This window comes from Cucurbita moschata, unplaced genomic scaffold, assembly GCF_002738365.1.
Source record: "Cucurbita moschata cultivar Rifu unplaced genomic scaffold, Cmos_1.0 Cmo_Scf00046, whole genome shotgun sequence".
NCBI lineage: Eukaryota > Viridiplantae > Streptophyta > Magnoliopsida > Cucurbitales > Cucurbitaceae > Cucurbita > Cucurbita moschata.
The window spans coordinates 1,275,776-1,283,693 of record NW_019268562.1 but is presented as its reverse complement, the minus strand read 5'-3'; the positions used below and the strand labels follow the sequence as shown (position 1 = coordinate 1,283,693).

At 34.1% G+C, this 7,918-nt stretch overlaps 1 non-coding gene across 1 annotated transcript; it reads left to right on the top strand.

Moving 5' to 3' along the window:
- The first annotated feature begins 7,627 nt into the window (after positions 1–7,627).
- TRNAC-ACA lies at positions 7,628–7,699 on the top strand. The gene has a single exon. It is a non-coding gene; the product is annotated as a tRNA-Cys (tRNA).
- The last annotated feature ends 219 nt before the right edge of the window (positions 7,700–7,918 follow it).

Here is a 7,918-nt window from a genome sequence, read left to right as displayed (position 1 = left end):
TGGTGGCTTGGCAAGTATTATTATAAGCGAATTTCATAAGGGGTAGGTACTTATCCCAGCTTCCTGCAAAATCCATCACATATACCTTCAACATGTCTTCCAATATTTGCTTGAGCATTTCTGTTTGACCATCTATTTATGGGTGGAATGTCATACTATAACTGCGTACACAATGCTTTTTGTTGAATTTTCCAGAAGCGAGATTTAAATCTGGCATCTCGGTCTAATACTATTGCCTTTTGTTGAATTTCCAAAAGTATACCCAATACCTTTACTGATGAATATTCATTTTTAATGTTAGCAAGAGTAGATCATTTGGGAGATTGTTAGACTAAAGATTTAAAGGTCACATGTGTTTTATCCACGTTCAACCCACCTAATACAAGTTTATTACCTGACTATACAATCTAAAAACATAACTTGCTTATTCTATCTAAAATTAGTAATTATTTCTTTTTTTAAACATAATGAATTAGCGGAAATACCTTTACTTATGAATTTTCATTTTTAATATTAGCGGGGATAGCTCTGTTGGGAGAGCATCAGACTGAAGATTTGAAGGTCACGTGTTTGATCTCCACGTTCACCGCACCTGATTCTAGTTGCATAACCCGACTATTCAATCTAAAATTAGTCATTGTTCCTTTCTGAAATCTCAATGAATTATCGGAAATACCTAACGTGTTATAGTTCACCACACCTTATACAAGTTGGATAACTTGAATATCTTATTAAAAATTAGTGATTATTTCTATTTAAAATTTCAATGAAGTAGCGAAAATACCTTTATTGATGAATTTTCATTTTTAGCATTAGTGTGGATAGTTCAGTTGAGAGAGCGTTAGATTGAAGATTTGAAGGTCTCCTGTTCGATCCACGTTCCCCACACATGGTTCACGTTGCACAATTTGACTATTCAATCTAAAATTAGTGATCATTTCTTTCTAAAATTTCAATTAATTAGCGGAAATACCTTTACTTAAAAACTTTCATTTTTAATGTTAGCGGGGATAGTTCAGTTCGGAGAGCGTCAGATTTAAGATTTGAAGGTCATGTGTTCGATCTCCACGTTCACCGCACCTGTTTCTATTTGCATAACCTGACTATTCAATAAAAAAATTAGTCATTATTTCTTTTTAAAATCTCAATGAATCAGCGAAAATATATTTATTGATGAAATCATTTCATTTCTAATGATTGCGGGGATAGCTCAGTTGGGAGAGCGTCAAAGATTGAATATTGGAAGGTCTTGTGTTCAATTGCACCTTATTTATAGTTTAGTTGAATTATTATTTCTTTTTAAAATATAATCAATCAGTGGACATAGCTTTACTTATGAATTTTTATTTTTAATGTTAGTAGGATAGCTCAATTGGGAGAGTGTCAAACTAAAGATTTAAAGGTAACAAGGTAACGTGTTTAATCTCCACGTTCACTGCACCTGTTTCCATTTGTATAAGCTGGCTATTCAATAAAAATAATGAATTAGCATAAATACCTTTACTTATGATTTTTTTCTTCAAATATTACGGAAAATCTGAAGGTCATGTGTTCGATCCACGTTCACCGCACCTGATTCAAGTAGTATAACTTAATTTAGATGATTTCTTTTTAAAATATCAATGAATTAGCGTAAATAATTTTACTAATGAATTTTCATTTTAATGTTAGCGTGATACTATAAATGCTCTATAAGATATTTAGTAAAATGACTCATTTTATTGCAGGAACAATAAAATTGATGTTCCCGTAGAATCTTCAATACATTCTACTTTCAATGTAGCTAAGTTGAGTCCTTTTGATGTAGGTGATGATTTTTCTGATTCGAGGACGAATCCTTTTGAAGAGGGGAATGATGATAAGAATCATGGTGTTCAAACTGGACCTATTACACAACCAAAGGCCCAGAAGATTCAACAAAGCATTGATACTTCATCTAGAAAATTGAATAGGCTAGGTTCAACCATCATTTCATGTGTTACAAGCTGATTCGTTTGAGTCAAGACCATTTGGAGATTCAAAAGTAAATATTTGTATGGTTGAAGTAGTGGATGAAGTTGCAAGCATCATTTCATGAGTAGTTGATCCAAATCTTGTTTCTCAATCTTGGATCTCATTATCTAATTCTAGCTTTATCTCTTGGTTGATCCAAATTTTGTATAAGAAGGTGTTAATTTCTTTAATACAAGGGTTCTTGCTTCTACAAAAGTTTGGCTCATTGGGCTGAAGATTACAGTTGGTCTATCATCCTTCAATGGGATCTTCTATCCCCATGACTTGCTCTGATGCGGTCGTTCTTCTAACGCTGATGACACGTCCAGTTGTCGAGATTGGTAATGTGAGTTTGTAACCCATCCATTGAGGTTCTTGGAATGATTCTATAGCTTATCATTTCCATGCTCGGAGTTGGACCATGGGTCTTGGGCGAAGGAATCCTTGATTTACCACCCTTCGAGTTGAAGGAAGTGTCATAAGGCTAATTTTTTTTCAATTTTTTTTAATTTTATTGATTTTTTTTAGTGATTTTATTTCAATTTTGTCAAACTCACTCACGTGCAAATCTCAATCATTTCAACCCTGTTGGAGTTTAATAAGAGAGACCTTGGAAATAACCTCTAACTATTCAACTGGATTATCACATTAACAATTTGAATCAAATAAAGTGACATTAACCATTTGAATCACCTCAACCCCACTAGTTGAACTTGACCAAATGTCCATAACATAACACAAACAAAGGTACAAAGTAACACTAACAAAGGTACGAAGTTCATAAAAGTCTTGTTAATCTAAAATACCATTGAACTTGACCATTATAGTGCCTCTCAAATGTAGGTAAAGTTTAAATTCGAGTCTCCTTGTCAAAGTCACTCGGGTGCTCATCTCAACCATGATGGCGTTCAACAAGAGAGACCTCGAAAATAGCCGGATTATCGCATTAACCATTTGAATTACCTCAACCCCACTTGTTGAAATTGAAACAAATATCTATAACATAACACTAACATAGGTACGATGTTCATAAAAGTTTTTAATCTAAGATACTATTGAACTTGACCATTAAAGTACCTCTCAAAATGAGGTAAAGTTTAAATATAATTGGTGACAAAAGATGAAACTCTAAAATAAAAAGAAATAAGAAAATAATATTCAATTTGAGAGAATCAAACCAGAATCTCCTAGGTGAAAGCCAAATATCAAAACCGTTGGACTACAATGAATTTTTGGTGTAGTTGTCCTAAAGTCTTTTGTGTAATCGCTCAAGAGTTTTACTATGATGTTTTGGGTAATGTCTAATTCTTTGACACGTCCTTTCATATGTGTGATAGAGTTCTCAGAATTACTGCGACGTTTCGAGCTGTTCGACCGTGTGACTCTTTCTTCAAAAGGGTAAACATCAAACATCAAGTCTTTGATTGGCAACCCATCCAAAGGAGCGTCGATTGCATCGATTCCATCAACAGTCTTCCCATGTGTTTATGGTGTATGACCCATTTTTTATACCATCCACCTTCAAGCGCCACCATAGTTTTGCATCGTCCGTGAGATGCATTGCGACCAACGTAACTCTTAGGTCCTATGAGCAATTTCCAGTAACCTTAAAGTAAAGACGTCCTTCAACAAGAGAGACCTCGAAAATGACTGGATTATTGCATTAACCATTTGAATCACTTGCTCATCTCAACCATGATGTCGTTCAACAAGAGAGACCTCGAAAACAAATGGATAATCGCATTAACCATTTGAAATTGAACAAAATATCTATAACATAACTCTAACAAAGGTACAAAGTTCATAAAAGTCTTTTTAGTCTAAGATAGAAACGGTAAAATAAAATGAAATAAGAAAATAATATTCCATTGCCAGGAATCGAACTCGAGTCCTGGGTGAAAGCTGGATATCGTGACTGTTGGACAACAATGGATTTTTGGTGAAGATGTCCTGAAGTCTTTTATCAGATCGCTGAAGAGTTTTAGCATAATCTTTTTTTTTAATGTCTAACTCTTCGACACGTCCTTCCCTATGTGTGTTAGAGTTCTCAGGGCTACCGCGACGTTTCGAGCTGTGAGATTGTGTGGCTCTTTCTTCAAAAGAGTCAATATCAAATGTTGGGTCTTTGATTGGCAACCCATCCAGGGGAGCGTCGATTGCATCGATTCCATCAACGATCTTCCCATGAGTTTATGGTGCATGACCCATTTTTTATACCATTCACCTTCGAGCACTACCATAGTTTTGCATCATCCATGAGATGCATTGCGGCTAACGTAACTCTAAGGTCGTATGAAGAAGTTCTTGTAGCCCTCAACTCTCAGGTCGTATGATAGAGTTCTTAGAGCTACCGCGACATTTCGAGGTGTTCCATCGTGTGGCTTTTTCATCAAAAGAGTCAACATCAAACGTCAGGTCTTTAATTGGCAACCCATCAAGGGGAGCGTCGATTGCAGCGATTCCATCAACGATCTTCCCATGAGTTTATGGTGCATGACCCATTTTTTATATCATCCACCTTCGAGCGCCACCGTCCATGAGATGCATTGTGGCCAACGTAACTCTTAGGTCCTATGAGCAAGTTCCTGTAACCTTCAAGTATTGTTCAACGTCAAAAATGAAGTTTTTTTTAATTCCTTAGCATCGTGGTTCCCATTTAAGGGTTTGTGTTTTTGAATTTTCAGTTTGTTAAGCCCAACTTGAGCTTGGCTTGGGGTGTGGTTCTCTACGACCCTCCTTGTCAAACTCACTCTGGTGCTCATCTCAGTCATCTCAGCCATGATGGCGTTCAACAAAAGAGACCTTGAAAATGACCGAATTATCACATTAACCATTTGAATGACCTCAACCTCATTGGTTGAAATTGAACCAAATATCTATGACATAACACTGTTAAAGGTTCAAAGTTCATAGAAGTCTTTTTAATCTAAGATATTATTGAACTTGACCATTATAGTGCGTCTCAAACCAAGTTAATAAAAGTCTTTTGATTTTAAGATACTATTGAACTCATCCATTATAGTGCTTCTCAAACCTAGGTAAAGCTTAAATATAATTGGTGACAAAAGATGAAACTATAAAATAAAAGAAATAAGAAAATAAAATTTCATTGTCGAGAATCAAACTCGGGTCTCCTCGATGAAAGCTAGATCTTCTGTGTAATGTCTAACTCTTCGACACGTTTTTTTATGTGTGTGATAGAGTTCACAGAGATATTGCCACGTTTCTTGTTCTTCGATCATGTGGCTCTTCCTTCAAAAGAGTCAACATCAAACATTAGGTCTTTGATTGGAAACCCATACAGAGGAGCGTCGATTGCTTCAATTCCATCAATGGTCTTCCCATAATTTTTTGGTGGATGACCAGTTTTTTATACAATTCACCTTCAAGCGCGACCATAGTTTTGCATCGTCCATGAGATGCATTGTGGGCCGATATAACTCTCAGGTCCTCTGAGAAAGTTCCTATAGTCTTGAAGTATAATATCAAAACATATTAACGTATTTGATATGTTAAATATTAAAATAATTGATGTGTATCATAAACATTAAATAAAAATATATATTTGAAATTTGAATGAGATTCATATTAATTAAACATACATTATGATATTATACCACATTTTAATATTATTTAAATAAGATATTATATCTTAATGTATTAGGTATTCAAATATATAATTTGACATAAATTATCACAAGTTCACTGTAAATAGAACTCTAGGGTTAAGTCAAAAAGTATCAAACACTAAATACTGTGACATTTTAGGTGATATTTTGCAGAGGAAGCTGATAAGGTCTTCATAGAGCAGGTGGTCATGTTTGACATTTTAAGTTAACGACATGGTGAAAAGAAACCAGAAATTCTGATATTGGTAATTAACTACAAACCTTTGAATAAGGTTTTAGAATAAATAAGATATCCAATTCAAAACAAAAATGATTTGATAAAAAGAATTTAGAGTCAAATGTTTTTATAAAATTTGACATGAAATTGGGATTTTGGAAAATTCTAATTTCTTAAAAGGATAAATATAAAATAGCATTTAATGTCCAATTTAGAAAATATGAGAGGAACGTCATGTCATTTAGGCTAAAAAACGCTCAATCCAAATTTCAGAAGATTATGAATGATATTTTCAATCCTTTCAAAAAATTTCGATAGTTTATATTGATGATGTGTTGATATTTTCTAAAACCATTAAGATCAACAATTTAAACATCTACATATATTCATTAATGTAATCAAAAGAAATCAGCTAGTTGTGTCCATACCCAAATCAAATAATATCAAACTCAGATCCGTTTTCTTGGATTTTAAATTTATTTGAGCCTTATTAAAACCCATCCAATGGTCTTTGTCTCAAACTTTGGTGATGACGTATCCTAGAAAAGCCAACTTCAAAAAAATTTTAGGTTCTCTCAATTACGTGTCTTATATCCTTCAAGATATCAGACACATTTACAAATGTCTTGATGAGTGTCTTCAAAATAATACAAAGTCTTGATTTGTAAGGGATATCTCTACAACCCAAAAAAATCAAATCATTAGTCAAATAAACTCTCTGCTTAAGTCTTATTGACCCAAGGGCAGATCTCATAATGAAACGTGACGCATCAAATATCGGATATGGAGGTATCTAAAATTGTCAAAGAGGACAGAGAATCAATTATCACATTTCATTCAAAAGCCTCGAATAATACCATACAAATTACAAAATTGTATATAAAAAAAAAATATTATTTCCATGGTACTCTGTGTACAAAAGTTTTAAAGAAAATTTAATTAACAAAACTATTAAAATCTATTGGAGAGTCAAATTTAGTTTTAGAAAAAGAAGGGAATAATCTTGTTTCAAACAAAAAAATAATTTTGCTAGATAGAAGTAAATTTGGTTGTGGTTTCATTTTAAAATTCTACCTATAAAAGAAGTTGAAAACACCTTGGGAGATTACCTATGGGAGAGTTTCTAACAAAGTCTCTCTTCTGTCCTCTATCTTCTCAAACTAATACTAATCCAACCAATCATTTGCTCAAAAGTTCAATTACCTATAAAAGAAGTTGAAAACACCCTGTGAAAGTCTGTAAGCATACTACGACCTCTAGCTTTGCAAAATCCAGCATTGTTGGCACTTATCAAAATCGCTGCCAAAATAAAGTTTAACAAGTGGTTCTATGGTGTAGTGGTTAGCACTTTCGACTTTGAATCTAACGACCTGTGTTTAATTCCCGATAGGTAATCCACCAATTTATACAAAATTGGTCCATAGCCGATTCGGTAGGGTCACTTTTGGACCGATAATCTGTAGAAGGGGTCATTAAGGTTGAAATCATACAAAATGGGACCATAGCTCAATGTTAGAGCATTTGATTGCAGATCAAGAGGTCACCAATTCCAACCTAGTTGGGCCCTTCTATCTAGGATAGAAATTTGTTATACTTTTTGGACCGACACTATGTCTAAGGGGTCACTAAGGTTAAAATCCTACAAAATGAATCCATGGCTCAGTGGTAGATAATTTGACCGATCACCCGTTTGAACTTGGTTGGGCCCTTTTATTTTGGACAGACATTTTTTACACTTTTGGACTGGCACTCTGTAGAAGGGGTCACTAAAGTTGAATTCATGCAAAATGGGTTCATAGCTCAGTGGTAGAGCATTTGACTACAGATCAAGAGGTCACCAGTTCGAATTTGGTTGGACCTTTTTATTTTGGACGAATAATTATCGATTCCATGTACATTAAGAAAAGAGTCTTGGACTCCCTCCATGTAAATATATATGTTCATTATATTTTAATTCTTTTTTTATTTCAAGAAAACATTTTACTTTGTTTTCAACCTCTTTTAACTTGCAATCCATGCTTCGAGAACCCACCGAAAATGGGTCATGACTCCCTTTTTGTTTTCACTTACTCCTCCTAAA